The sequence below is a fragment of the Protopterus annectens genome, chromosome 10.part0, assembly GCF_019279795.1.
Source record: "Protopterus annectens isolate FY-2018-M chromosome 10.part0, PAN1.0, whole genome shotgun sequence".
In the NCBI taxonomy this organism is placed as follows: domain Eukaryota; kingdom Metazoa; phylum Chordata; order Ceratodontiformes; family Protopteridae; genus Protopterus; species Protopterus annectens.
In genome coordinates, this window is record NC_056744.1 from 1184659595 (window position 1) to 1184675700 (window position 16106).

The following is a 16106-nucleotide window of genomic DNA, read 5'->3' on the forward strand; positions in this document are numbered from 1 at the left end:
ACTGCAAAAAACCCTATCCCCCTCTGATAGGACTCTAGGGCACTGGACAGATGGGGAAAAATATTTACACTTCTGCTACCATGGCTATAAGGGCTTTAAATTGTCAGTTTCATATGCTCAAATATCAGCAATATATTATGTCACTGCTTAAACAGAAAATGTTGATAAATTCTGAATATGCAGAAAACAAAGAAATGCAGGATTTATTGCATGCGGCTGAACAAGTTGGAAAGCATACTTTGCAATGTGGTTTTGATTCTTTGGAGGCCTCCTGCAGGGCCGCTGTTATGGGTTCTGTCATCAGGCAGCATGCTTGGTTAAAGGAACAAAATCTGCCTGATCATGTCAAAGCAAAATTATTAGGTGCTTCATTACAGCATGATACCTTGTTTGGTGTTTAAGCAGAAGAGGTGTTAAAGAATATGGAGGACAAGGCTAAATATGTGCAAACAGTTAAAGATTTCTTACAGGTACAGCCTCCAAGATTTAGCAGACACTGGCCTACAAAGAATTGGTCCTTTAAGGTGTCAGACAGACCTCAGAGGGGCAGATACAGACGCCCAAGAGGCAGATCCCAGCCCCAAGGTTCGTACAGGTCTAAACAATGGGGTGCTTCTACCTCCGAAAGTGAAGAAGGCAAATCACAGCCATACAGGAAACAGTCCCAATGACTTCCCCCTGCCTGCACCAAGCACTTATCTTCTGGCAGCACCTTTAGGGGGAAAACTAGCACTTTTTTCACAAAATTGGCACATTATAACACAGGACAAATGGGTCCTAGACATAGTGTCGCAAGGCTACAAATTTCACTTCCATAACCTGCCAAGGGCAAACGGTTGACCAGACCTGCCAAATCATCAATGTGCAGAGGCACAAAAGCAATTCTCATCCCTCATGGACATGAGAGCCATTCAACTAGTACCAGAGCAAGAGCAGGGACGAGGATTTTATTCAAGACTGTTCTTGGTACCAAGAAAGGACAAGACCTGGAGACCAATACTGGACCTATCTATTCTAAACACATATCTGAATATACCAAAATTCAAAATGTTGATTCTACAGCAACTTCTGCCTATGCTGGGCAAGAAGGCTTGGCTTGTGACTTTAGACCTAAAAGAGGCATACCCGCATGTCCCAGTCAGACAAACATGCAGAAGATACCTCAGATTCAAAGCTGGCTCAATGCACTACCAATTCTGTGCACTGCCCTTTGGCTTATCTACTGTGCCCAGGGTCTTCACAAAGTGCCTGCAACCAGTAATTGCATTCTGCAGACAAAGAGGAATACAAATATATCCTTACTTGGATGACTGCCTCATTCAAGCAGAGAACAAGGACATTCTACTACAGCATCTGGCATTTGTAAAGAGATTTCTAACAGGCCTAGTGTACACAGTCAACAAAAAGAAATCAAAACTAGTACCCTCTCAAGAGATAATATTCCTGGGTGCAAGCTTAAAAACAACTGCCCAGATGGCTTATTTCACGCCAGACAGACAAAGGCAACTGACTACCTATTTCAACCTGTTGGCAACAAAGGCCCAGTTATCTGCAAGAAAAATTCTGCAGGCTTTGGGCTTCATGGCTTCCTGCATTCTACTAATTCCATATGCGAGACTGCGTATGAGGAAACTTCAGTGGTACCTAAAAAGTGTTTGGGCTCAACATTGCCACAGCCTGGAAATAATAATTACCCTCATTCCCTGCCTGCAACAGGAGTTTTGATGGTGGGCAAAGGCTTGTCACTAGAACAAGGGACAGCCATTCACCTTACCCCTAGCCAGGCAGACATTAACAATGGATGCATCAGATTATGCCTGGGGGGGCACACATGGCAGGAAGATGTATTCAAGGCACATGGCCCGCAAACCAAATGCATCTACATATCAATCAAAAAGACATGCTAGCTGTTCAGAATGCCCTGACAGCCTTCAAGGACCTACTTCATCCGGGACAATTACTGATAAAGACAGACAACACCATGGTCATGTGGTATATAAACAAGCAGGGAGGCACTCATTCTTACCCCCTTTGCAGTCTAGCCATGACTTTGTGGGACACAGCATTGACTTACCAAGTACATCTGCAGGCACAATTCCTGCCAGGAAAGATAAATACTCTGGCAGACGAACTAAGCAGAAACCTTATTGATCCCCACGAGTGGAAATTGGATCCACAAGTCTTCAGCATAATAGCAAGGAAATGGGGACGCCCGGATATAGATCTATTTGCCTCTCCTCACAACTACCAAATAAAAAGATTCTGCACAAGAACTTATCACAGACAAGCATGGAAAGTGGACACACTATCTTTCAGCTGGAAAAACTTAGAAGTATATGCCTTTCCTCCTTTGCCTCTCCTCCCCAAGGTACGCCTAAAGGTCAGACAAGAGAAGCCAAAGATGATACTGATTGCCCCAGACTGGCCCCGCCAGTACTGGTATCCAATCCTAAGGAACTTGTCTCAATGCCCGGCTTGGACCTTGCCTCAGATACCTCATCTACTATCCCAGCAAAGCAGTCAAATACTGCACAGCCAGCTAAAGACATTAAACCTGGCAGCATGGCGGATAATGTAGTCATACAAAATGTGCCTCTCACTAAAGCTGTGATGGATGTAATTTTGGAGGCTAGAAGGCCTAGTACCAGAAAATCGTACGCTGGAAATGGAAGTGATTCTGTGCTTGGAATCAGGCACAAGGAATTGACACAGCTGTACCAAATATTCATCAGATTTTGCAATACCTAACTGAGATGCTAGACAAAGTCCTATCCTTTTCATCAATTAAAATTCATGCCTCTGCCATTTCGGCTCATTACAATACAGAGCCACCTATCTTTTCTCATCCTTTGTTAAGGCAGTACCTCAGAGGAGCCAAAAACTTAAGGCCTTCAAGGAGATCACCAATACCTGCATGGGACCTCAATTATGTCTTGGAAAAACTCACCCTGCCTCCTTTTGAGCCAGCCGCTACAGCTGATCTAAAGTTTTTATCTTGGAAAACAGCTCTGCTCCTAGCAATAACCTCTGCAAGACGAGTCTCAGAGTCTGCAGGCACTCATGGCTTTGGAACCCTTTATCATTTTTTATCCAGACAGGGTTTCTCTGAGATCAAACCCGACATTTATGCCTAGGTAGTGTCCAGTGTGGCCCTTAACCAAACTATTCATCTGCCTACTTTTTATGCAAACCCACAGAATAAGGGGGAGATAATTCTGCATTCTTTGGACGTACACAGACAGCTACACTTCTACTTGAACAGAACCAAAGCCTTCAGGAAGACAGAGCAACTACTAGTGGCATATGCTGCAGGATCACAAGGAAAGGCTATTTCAAAGCAGACTATTTCAAAGTGGATAGACCACTGCATTCGTTTCTGCTATTCACAACATGGCAAGCCAGTGCCTAAGGGCATTAGGCCACATTTGACCAGAGCAGCAGCCACTTCAGCAGCCTTCCTCAGGGGAGTACCAACCAAAGACATTTTAGAGGCTGCTACCTGGAGTTCAGTGCACACCTTTACAAAACACTATCATTTACTACTCTACTCTAAATCCAGGGCAGGCTTTGCCACTGCAGTTCTGCATGGCCTCATAGCCGCTCCTAATGCTATCTAGCTCCAGCCTCCCAACCATAGCTTTGGGATTCAACCCAAGTGTAATGACTGCAACAGTGAAACACGAAGAACATAGTACAGTTGTGTACACTTACCACAAATGTAGATGTTCGAGTGTATTCACTGTTGCAGTCCAGGTTACCCACCCACCATCCCCCATTTCTTTGCTGGAACTTATCTGCACTTTAATCTATATAACCTATGTGGTGTATTTGCTTGTAGATAAAGGTATAATATATTTTGGAACATACATATTTTACTAGCATATTTTTAGCCTACCTTTTTGGGGGCACCTGACATCTGGGGCAAGAAAAACCTGAAGAAAATGGCGTCGGATGCATCTTTTATACCCCTGACGCACTGACGTCAGGGAAGAGGCGACAGCAACCGACACCGGACCTAGACTTTGGAATTCAGGCCGACTGATGGTAGCCTGCCAGCAGGATAACCCAAGTGTAATGACTGCAACAGTGAACACACTCAAACATCTACATTTATGGTAAGTGTACACAACTGTACTTTATGATGCATTGGAGGCTTCGGCTAGAGCTGCAGCTATGGGAGCGGTCCTGAGAAGGTATTCATGGCTTAGATTACAACCCTTACTGGATGATGTCAAAGCTAAGCTCACAGATGCCCCTCTGGATAACAAAGCCTTATTTGGCACTGCAGCTGAAAAGCTGTTTAAAACTCTTCAGGAAAAGGGGAAGAAACTCCTGGATTTAAAACACATTTGTCTTCCCTGTCCCCCACTTCCAGAGAAACTACCCACCCAGAACCACCTTTATTAGGAAGGTAACTTAATCTCTCCCACCCAAAGGTAAGAGGGATGCTAGGAGGCAGGCTCCTTCTAAGTTTGCTTCCTCCACCCCCTCTCAGAAACAGCCTTTTCAGGCCAAACTTGGTAGTCTGTGACTACTAGATCACAGATCCATCTACCCCCCTTTCTCTTCACCTCTCTTTCCCTCTCGGCTTGGAAACAGTTAACCCAGGACTCTTGGGTCCTTTCTATCATCGACCAAGTTTACTTCATGGTGTTGGAAACCCAACCTAGCTTCAAGAGAATCCCACAACTCCCACAGGATCAATTGGAAGTTTTTCCACTAGTCCTCTCCTCTCTTCTTTCTCAGGGCAGTATCCAGGAGGTGCCACCCAACCAAAGGTGAAAAGGATTTTACTCAGGGATGTTTCTGGTCCCAAGAAAGGATGACCCTTCACGGCCCATCCTAGACCTTTCCCATTTAAACACCTTTCTAAACGTTCCCACCTTTCGCATGCTGACCCTACCTACTGTACTCTTTATTCTTCCCCAGGCTGTCATGGTGTCACTGGACATAAAAGATGCCTACGTTCACATCCCCATTCACCAACAGTTCAGGAGATTTCTTTGCTTTTCTGTGGCTTCCTCTTATTTTCAATTTTGTACTGTGCCCTTTGGTCTATCTATGACACAAATTATTCAGCCCGTTATCGCCCCCTGCAGAGACTGTAGGGCATACAGGTATTTCCATATTTGGATGACTTATTCCTCCAGGCCCCATCTCCAGAAAATACTCATGGACAATCTTCCCTACACAGTGTCATGTCTGAGATGGCTAGGGTTTACCATCAACTTCGAAAAGTCTTCCCTGATCCCCTCCCAGGTTCATGTATTCCTGAGGTGCAGTATTCTAACAGGTGCAGTGATAGCTTGTTTTACTCCCAGAAAAGATCCGGTCTTTCACTTCCTATTTCCTGGACCTAGTACCACTTCAATCCCTAACCACCAGGGATTTCCTGTGCCTCCTGGGACTCATGACCTCAACTATTCCAATGCTTCTCTTTGCCAGACTATACTTGAGGAAATTCCAATGGTTCCTGAGAAAAGTTTGGAAGCAACACTCTCACCCTCTGGAATTTGTTGCCACCCCCCCCCCACCCTGTTTGACAAAGGAGTTAGAGTGGTGGATTTTCAAGGTCTCCAAAAATCCAGGCCTACCCCTTCAACCACTTCCACCGACCCAGGATCTGTACATGGATGTGTCTGACACAGGATGGGTGCTACTCTTGAAAACTGGAAGGTCAGGGATATGTGGTCCCCTCCTCAGACAAAAGAACACATTAGCATAAAGGAAATGAGAGCTTTGATCTTTGCCCTCAAAATCTTCAAGTCCAGGATTTCGCCAGGGGTTCTGAGGTGGTTCACAGACAATACCACAGCCCTCTGGTACATCAACAAGCAGGGAGGGACAAAGTCCTATATCCTCTGCAGACTGACATTATACACCTGGGAAGATAGCCCAGCAGAGTCTGGTTTCCCTCCAGGCTGTTTACATTCTCTCAGCTCAGAATGTGATGGCAGACTCTCTAAGCAGGACCATGACTCAATCCCACAAGTGGATGTTGAACAAGGATGTGCTTCTGGACCTTGTCCATTGATGGGGTATCCCTCAAATAGATCATTTTGCCTCCCATGAACAGACAGCTTCCCAAGTATTGTGCCAGGATTCCACATCCTGAGGCATGGGAGGTGGATGCACTATCTTTTCCATGGAAGGGGATGTTTCTGTATGCATTCTCCCCTTCCCACTCATTCAGAAGGTTCTGCTGAAAATTCAGTGGAACAACCACAAATCTTGCTGGTGACCCCCTTTTGGCCAAGATAGCTTTGGTTCCCCCTTCTCCTACATTTAACCAAGGGCAATCACTACAAGTTACCTCACAGGATGGACCTACTCACACAAAACATCCACAAATGTCGACACTAAATGTGACTCTGTGGGTGATAGGGCTTTAATTACCTTTAGACACCTTTACACTGAAGACATGCTGCAAGTTCTGCAGGAGGCCAGAAAACCCACTACTAGGAAATCCTATGTCTCCAAATGGAAGAGGTTTTCCTTCTGGTGTCTTAAAAAACACTTACAACACTGTCTGTCGAGGTGCCTTTGGTTTTGTCTCATCTGTGTGATTTAATGAAGAGTGGCTTATATTCCTCAGTCAAGGCACATCTGTTGCCATCTCAGCATGTTTGCCTATGTCTCCTCCCTTGGCTTCCAGGTTGGAAGTCAGACTGTTCCTAAAAGGTGTCCTTCACATTAGACCACCAAGGAAACCAGTGCTTCCTCCTTGGGGTCTCAGTTTTTTCCTGGAAAAATTTACCCTAGCCCCCTTCGAACCAGCAGTGTCATCCTCCTTGCAACACTGCACATGGAAAATGGCTCTCCTAGCGGCTATTACCTCTGGCAGAAGGATTTCTGAGCTGCAAGCCCTCATGGCCTCTTCTCCCTTTACTGTCTTTCATAGGGACAGGGTTTCTCTTCGGCTTAATCGATCCTTCATGCCCAAGGTGGTTAATGAGTTATCCTTGAATCAGGGTATCAGTCTTCCTACCTTCTTCCCATTTTCCCAATCCTCCAGTGAGAGGATTCTCCATACCTTGGATGTTCGTAGACAACTCAGCTACTACTTGTGCAAAACTAAGCCCATCAGTGAGTCTGACAGATTGCTTGTCTCCTATCACCCAAGGGCCCTGGGCCAGCCTGTTTCCAAGCAAACTATTTTCTCATGGATTTCTCAAACCATTTCTTTCTGCTACTCATCCAATAGAAAAGATCTGTCTTCTCCTGTAAGGGCACACTCTGCTAGGGCAGTGCCCTCTTCTGGGCCCTTCTTTAAAGGATTGAATACAACTCTTTCCTGGAGGCAGCTTACCGGGTCCTCTGTTCATATCTTCACCAAACAGTATAAACTGAATGTCATTTCCAGGTCAAGAGTGGGGTTTGCAAGAGCCATTCTCCATGTCTGCGTGGAAAATGTTTCATCTCCTCCTTCCAATTCCTCCTCTGCATGAGCTTTGGCATTCTCCCTCATGTTATAAATACTGCAGCATATGAATGGAAGGAAATAGAATAGTTGTGTAAAATCTTACCATAACCATAGATGTCCTTCTCTTCTATATTCTGCAGTATTGCTCTCTCCCTGCCTTCCCCCTGATGCTTGCCTGGTCCCTGGTTACATGTTTCTTCATTTTATCATACTGGTGGTTTGCAGCATTCAGTTTTGAGGGAAGTACGTGCTGATGTCTGCATTGCACCCCACATCTCTTTGTTGCCAACAAACACTGAGTGATGTGCACCATTGCATGTACCTTGCAAGAGCATTTAAACTTTGGAATACTGGCCAGACATATGAGTCAGCCAGAGGCGGACTCCTTCGTGTTATGAATACTGCAGCATATAGAAGAGAAGGACATCTATGGGTATGGTAAGGTTTTACACAACTATTCTGTCTTCTTTACTGGGGACCATGATTCATACCCTAGACTTCAGAGAGTTGCCTGTGGCCTTTTATCACTTCTTCTAGCAAGTGCAGGAGTGCATCCTTATTGAGCATGGTCTGACATCAGTAGTGGCCCTGATCCAGGCCTTTGAAGTTTCACTGGCACCATTAACAGGCAAGTCCCTGCTGATAGTGCCTTGCTACTCATTACATAGTGCATACCTGTTGCACATTCATCTTCGTGCACAATTTCCATCTGCAAGCACGTTTGTTACAGAGTGTAGAACTTGCCCTTCACAAAACACACAAAATAATACAGTCATCTATTTAGTATGCTCCCCTGCACCATGGATATGGAAATCCAACATCAAGTAGGGCAAAACAATATGGCTAACCAGTGTACAAATATCCCTTCATTTCCATGGCACCAGGTGTACACACCACACCCAGCAATTTCTCTCCATTTTCCAAATTGCCTCAAAGAAACCGAACAATGAACAATCAATCTTACCCTTTCACACAGAAAAATATTAAACCGATTTTGACTCTTCCAGGTTCCACCATGGCTGAGTAGCCCAAACAGAGTCTTAATTCAAAAGATAACCTCTTAAACCCATTCATCTTGTACATTACTGATGCTTTATTGCTACTACCCATAAAATAGTCTAAGTCCATTTCCCATCAAATGCAGCACATAGCATTCTATCTAACATAACATTCCCATCATATGCAGCACATAGCATTCTATCTAACTTAACATTCCCATCATATGCGGCACATAGCATTCTCTCTAACATAACATTCCCATCATATGCAGCACATAGCATTTTATATAACAAAACATTCCCCATCATATGCAGCACATAGCATTTTATATAAGAAAACATTTCCCCTCATATGCAGCATATAGCGTTTTATATAACAAAACATTCCCCATCATATGCAGCACACATAGCATTCTATCTAACATAACATTCCGATGGTATGCAGCACATAGCATTCTAGCTAACATAACATTCCCATCATATGCAGCATATAGCATTCTATCTTAACATAACATTCCCATCAAAACATTCCCGTCAAATGCAGCACATAACATTCTGTCTAACATAGCAGTCCCATCATATGCAGCACATAGTATTCTATCTAACATAACATTCCCATCATATGCAGCACATAGCATTCTATCTAACATAACATTCCCATCATATGCAGCACATAGCATTCTATCAAACATAACATTCTCATCATATGCAGCACATGACATTCTGTCTAAAATACCATTCCCATCATATGCAGTGCATAGCATTTTATATAACAAAACATTCCCATCATATGCAGCGCATAGTATTTTGTATAACAAAACATTCCCCATCATATGCAGAACATAGCGTTTTATATAACAAAACATTCCCCATCTTATGCAGTATATAGCGTTTTAAATAACAAAACATTCCCCATCATATGCAGCATATAGATTTGTATCTAACATAACATTCCCCATAATATGCAGCACATAGCATTCTATCTAACATAACATTCCCATTGTATGCAGCACCTAGCATTCTATCTAACATAATATTCCCCACCGTATGCACCACATAGCATTTTATCTAACAACAAACAAAGTGCTCCGCAAGAATGGCGTGCAGGGTCAAACCAATAACGTAAAACCACCAACGACCAGCAAAAATGATAGTGAACACAATGTAATAAAGATTACTTTATTATTTCTCCAAAACCATAATCCAGACCGGTTTCGGCTATTCAGCCTTTGTCAATGGATACAAAAAGATTTTTTGATGTGAAATAAAACAGCCTATATTTATAGTGATCTCTAATTACCTTGAAGCAGTGGTATAGCACAACCTAGTGGATGGAGTATCAAAGTACATGTATCATCTTAGTTGCAAAGCATTTGCCCAGTGACATTTAATGCCAAAAATGTAAACATTATATCATATTTTCAAGGATGAAAAAGTAGAGTTTTGAAAAAATCATTTGTGCATACAGATTCCATGGTGATAAGCCAGGGGCATACTCCATGTATTTATAAATAAGCATCCATTGGTATTCAAGAATAAAGAATTGTAAATCTGACTACAACTGGTATATATTGTATATGATAACAATATGTCAATAAAATAAAAAGTAATGATCATATACCATATTAATAAAGTTTGAAAAATAAGCCATCATTGTCGGCTATTAATATTGGTTGTAATGATTTCAAATAGTTTCCTTATGAATGATGCCTAAATTATCATTATTAGAATACTTTGCCATATATTTCAAAACATCATGACAGATAAAAATACAAAACTGTGTATATATATGTATCCTACTTTTGTGGATATATAAAAGAATGCAATACCATACTTTGGTCGAATGCTGATGTTAATTGTGGTAAACTTGACCACCATTATATTATTCACACTAATTTTTGATCTATGTGTATATATGATCATGAAACCACCCAATATTATATAAAACTCACAGATGGTCATTCAGACCTGGTGGAAATAAACATCCAAGGTTGGTAATCCAGTATTGTTCCTTATGGTTTAAAATGGTGTGCCAACCTTGTTGGTTGTTCCTGTCTCCCTGAATTTTGTCAATGATCATGAACATGAAATGAGCATTGGGATGTTGTATCGTATGTCTGTACAAAGCATTTGTTTCTTTTTTGTTCTTAATGTCACTACGATGTTCTGTGATCCTTGTTCTAAGAGATCTTGATGTTTGACCAACGTAGAAGGCTTTACATTGGCAGGTAGCTAAGTAGATGATCCATGTACTACTGCAATTTCCAATCACCCTCGTTTTAAATACACGATTAGTGTTGGCACTGGTAAATTCTTTAAGAACAAAAAAGAAACAAATGCTTTGTACAGACATACGATACAACATCCCAATGCTCATTTCATGTTCATGATCATTGACAAAATTCAGGGAGACAGGAACAACCAACAAGGTTGGCACACCATTTTAAACCATAAGGAACAATATTGGATTACCAACCTTGGATGTTTATTTCCACCAGGTCTGAATGACCATCTGTGAGTTTTATATAATATTGGGTGGTTTCATGATTATGGCGAAATCATATATACACATAGATCAAAAATTAGTGTGAATAATATAATGGTGGTCAAGTTTACCACAATTAACATCATCATTCGACCAAAGTATGGTATGCATTCTTTTATATATCCACAAAAGTAGGATACATATATATATATATATATATATGTATATATGTATATATATATATATATACACACAGTTTTGTATTTTTATCTGTCATGATGTTTTGAAATATATGGCAAGGTATTCTAATAATGATAATTTAGGCATCATTCATAAGGAAACTGTTTGAAATCATTACAACCAATATTAATAGCCGACAATGACGGCTTATTTTTCAAACTTTATTTATTAATATGGTATATGATCATTACTTTTTATTTTATTGACATATTGTTATCATATACAATATATACCAGTTGTAGTCAGATTTACAATTCATTATTCTTGAATACCAATGGATGCTTATTTATAAATACATGGAGTATGCCCCTGGCTTATCACCATGGAATCTGTATGCACAAATGATTTTTTCAAAACTCTGCTTTTTCATCCTTGAAAATATGATATAATGTTTACATTTTTGGCATTAAATGTCACTGGGCGAATGCTTTGCAACTAAGATGATACATGTACTTTGATACTCCATCCACTAGGTTGTGCTATACCACTGCTTCAAGGTAATTAGCGATCACTATAAATATAGGCTGTTTTATTTCACATCAAAAAATCTTTTTGTATCCATTGACAAAGGCTGAATAGCCGAAACCGGTCTGGATTATGGTTTTGGAGCAATAATAAAGTAATATTTATTACATTGTGTTCACTATCGTTTTTGCTGATCGTTGGTGGTTTTATTTTATCTAACAAAACATACACCATTATTTGCAGCATATAGCATTCTATCTAACATAACATTCCCCATCGTATGCAGCACATAGCATTCTAACATAACATTCCCCATCATATGCAGCAGGTAGCATTTTATCTAACACAACATTCCCCATCATATGCAGCAGGTACAATTTTACCTAAAATTACATTCCCCATTGTATGTAGCTGGTAGCATTTTATCTAAGATAACGAATTCCTCATCGTATGCAGCAGATAGCATTTTAACAAAACTTTCCCCATTGTATGCACCAGATAGCATTCTAACAAAACATTCCCCATCATATGTAGCACATAACATTTTATGTAACGCAACATTCCCCATCGTATGCAGCGCACAGCATTCTGTGTAACAGCATTCCCCATCGTATGCAGTGCATAGGATTCTTTGTAACGTAACATTCTCCATTGTATGCTGCAAATAGCATTCTATCGTACACAGGGCAAAGCATTCTGTGTAACATAACATTCCCCATTGTACGCAGCACATAGTATTGTATCTAACATAACATTCCCCATTGTATGCAGTACATAGCATTCCTTCTAACATAACATTCCCCATTGTATGCAGTACATAGCATTCTTTCTAACATAACATTCCCCATCATATGCAGCAGATAACATTCTAACAAAACATTCCCCATCGTATGCAGGCATAGCATTCCCCATCGTATGCAGTGCATAGCATTCTATGTAACATAACATTCCCCATTGTATGCAGCACATAGCATTCTGTGTAAGATAACATTCTTCATCATCTGCAGCTCATAGCATTCGATCTAACATAACATTCCCCATCATCTGCAGTGCATAGCATTCTATCTAACATAACATTCCCCATCATCTGCAGCTCATAGCATTCTATCTAACATAACATTCCCCATCATCTGCAGCTCATAGCATTCTGTCTAACATAACATTCCCCAGCATCTGCAGTGCATAGCATTCTAACATAACATTCCCCATCATCTGCAGCTCATAGCATTCTAGCTAACATAAAATTCCCCAGCATCTACAGTGCATAGCATTCTATCTAACATAACATTCCCCATCATCTGCAGATTATAGCATTCTAATATAACATTTCCCATCATCTGCAGCTCATATCATTCTATCTAACATAACATTCTCCATCATCTGCAGTGCATAGCATTCTATCTAACATAACATTCCCCATCATCTGCAGCTCATAGCATTCTATCTAACATAACATTCCCCATCATCTGCAGCTCATAGCATTCTGTCTAACATAACATTCCCCAGCATCTGCAGCTCATAGCATTCTACCTAACATAATATTCCGCAGCATCTGCAGTGCATACCATTCTGTCTAACATAACATTCCCCAGCATCTGCAATGCATAGCATTCTATCTAACATAACATTCCCCATCATCTGCAGCTCATAGCGTTCTAGCTAACATAAAATTCCCCAACATCTACAGTGCATAGCATTCTAACATAACATTCCCCATCATCTGCAGATTATAGCATTCTAACATAACATTCCCCATCATCTGCAGCTCATAGCATTCTATCTAACATGACATTCCCCAGCATCTGCAGTGCATATCATTCTGTCTAACATAACATTCCCCATCATCTGCATCTCATAGCATATCATCTAACATGACATTACCCAGCATCTGCAGTGCATATCATTCTAACATAACATTCGCCAGCATCTGCAGTGCATAGCATTCTATCTAATATAACATTCCCCATCATCTGCAGCTCATAGCATTCTGTCTAACATAACATTCCCCAGCATCTGCAGTGCATAGCATTCCATCTAACATAACATTCCCCATCATCTGCAGCTCATAGCATTCTGTCTAACATAACATTCCCCAGCATCTGCAGTGCATAGCATTCTATCTAACATAACATTCCCCATCATCTGCAGCTCATATCATTCTATGTAATATAACATTCCCCATCATCTGCAGCTCATAGCATTCTGTCTAACATAACATTCCCCAGCATCTGCAGAGCATAGCATTCTAATATAACATTCCCCATCATCTGCAGCTCATATTCTATCTAACATAACATTCTCCATCATCTGCAGTGCATAGCATTCTATCTAACATAACATTCCCCATCATCTGCAGCTCATAGCATTCTATCTAACATAACATTCCCCATCATCTGCAGCTCATAGCATTCTGTCTAACATAACATTCCCCAGCATCTGCAGTGCATAGCATTCTATCTAACATAACATTCCCCATCATCTGCAGCACATAGCATTCTACCTAACCTAATATTCCGCAGCATCTGCAGTGCATACCATTCTGTCTAACATAACATTCCCCATCATCTGCAGCTCATAGCATTCTAGCTAACATAACATTCCCCAGCATCTGCAGAGCATACAATTCTAATATAACATTCCCCATCATCTGCAGCTCAAATCATTCTGTCTAACATAACATTCCCCAGCATCTGCAGTGCATAGCATTCTATCTGATATAACATTCCCCATTCTCAGAGACTTGCCATTCTAATCACACACATCATTGTGCTTGTGATTACTAGATTATGTAAAAAGAAAGATCTTTTTAATTGTATTTATTTATTTTACATTTGTTTACTGGGAAAGTCTGACTGGACATGGATCCTTTTTCAGTGGAGGCACAAGGAGAAAAGCTCCACAAAGATTTTTACAGCAAATACAGTAAATACAATGCACATGTTAATAAAGTACAGTACAGAGTCAAAAAGTTAATATGGTTCAGTTTCAAGGGCAAGAAAGGAGCAAAAAATAAATATACTATAAGGAGCACAGTGTGTTACAATAAACAATGTAGTTGAAAGGACATTTTGTTCAGTCATTTGGCTACACTCATCAGTGGCTAGTACAGTAAACACACATAAGAGTATAGAAAGGAGTTGTTGCAAGCTTTCATAGAAGGTTAAAGTACGATATGATCTAGTTAAGCGGAGCTACCCAGGGTCGGAACAATTACATAACCAAGAACTGTGTAAATGAGACCAGAGGAGTTTTTTGAAATAATTTTTGTTTTCAGTTGTCCTTACATCTACAAGGATGGTATTCCATGCTTTTGCAACAGAAATGGAAAACAAGGAGTCCCCAGAGCTATTGTTGCTTTTGCCTGTGTCAGCCAGTGCTTTATTGGTGGATCTTAATAGGCATTTGTTAGAGTAGATATTAAGTAGAACTTGAAGTGCAGGAACTCTTGCTCTGTTGGGGTAATATAGAATTTGGTGGGCTGTTGTAAGCTGGTTATATGTGAGCAGGTTGGGTAATTCTAGTCAGGATAGTTGTTTGATTGTTATGTAGTGATGTGTCCTGAAGGGTGAGTCAGTAGCAAACCTAGTTATTGTATTGTAGCAGGTGTTTAGTTTGTTAAAGTCTGCTTTGTTTAGGTTGATGAGTATGGGGCAGGCATAGAGGAGTGTGGATAAAATGTGGGTTCTTGCGATGGTGGCTTTACTGTCATTGGTGAGGTACATTTTGCATCTATATAGGGTTCCAAATTTTTTATGGACATTCTTTATTGTCTGTGTGTTTTATTTCACCTGAAATTTAAGTTTAATATAAAATTCAATATATCTGATTTAGAGAAAATGTAGATTAAACGCCTGCTGTTGCATTCTGTCGATGGGGACATTCGAATTGATGATGCCTTTATGGGGCCAGGAGGAAACGGGTATTCTTCCTGTGGATCATCAGAAGCCCCGGTATTTTTTTGGTTGTTTGTTTAATTTGTGAGGGGGTGGGCTGCAGTCTGTTAAACAATGTATTTAACAATTTGGCAGAAAATATTTAACAATCAATTAACCAAAGGCTTGCTTTCTCAATGACATCAGTACATCCTCATGGATGTGATAGTAGAAATAATCCATTTTCTCCTAATTGTGGTACTTTTAAAAGTTAAATTTTAGGTAGAATACAATTAAAAAGCGCTTTCTTTTATATTAAATTATTGATCACAAGCATGAAAATGCAAGCAGCGAAATGCTGACTGTTTTTTTTTTTGTGCAAGCAGCGAAATGCTGACTGTTTTTTTTTTTTGTGCAAGCAGCGAAATGCTGACTGTTTTTTTTTTTTGTGCAAGCAGCGAAATGCTGACTGTTTTTTTTGAGCTATGGAAATTTGTTTGCTCATTATCTTTAAGGTCAGGTTAACGCAACTCCTGTTAAATAGTGACATCCTATCATCTTTAGACCCTAATTTTATTGTTGTAGTCTTCCCGTCTGTTCAGGCAAGCGTGTAACCACACAGT

The 16106-nt window shown here is 40.6% G+C and overlaps 1 protein-coding gene across 7 annotated transcripts in view; it reads left to right on the forward strand.

Annotated features, from left to right (window-relative positions):
* MAST2 (microtubule associated serine/threonine kinase 2) overlaps positions 1–16106 on the forward strand; it is a 2532505-nt gene that overhangs the window by 2451009 nt on the left and 65390 nt on the right. The window lies entirely within an intron of this gene.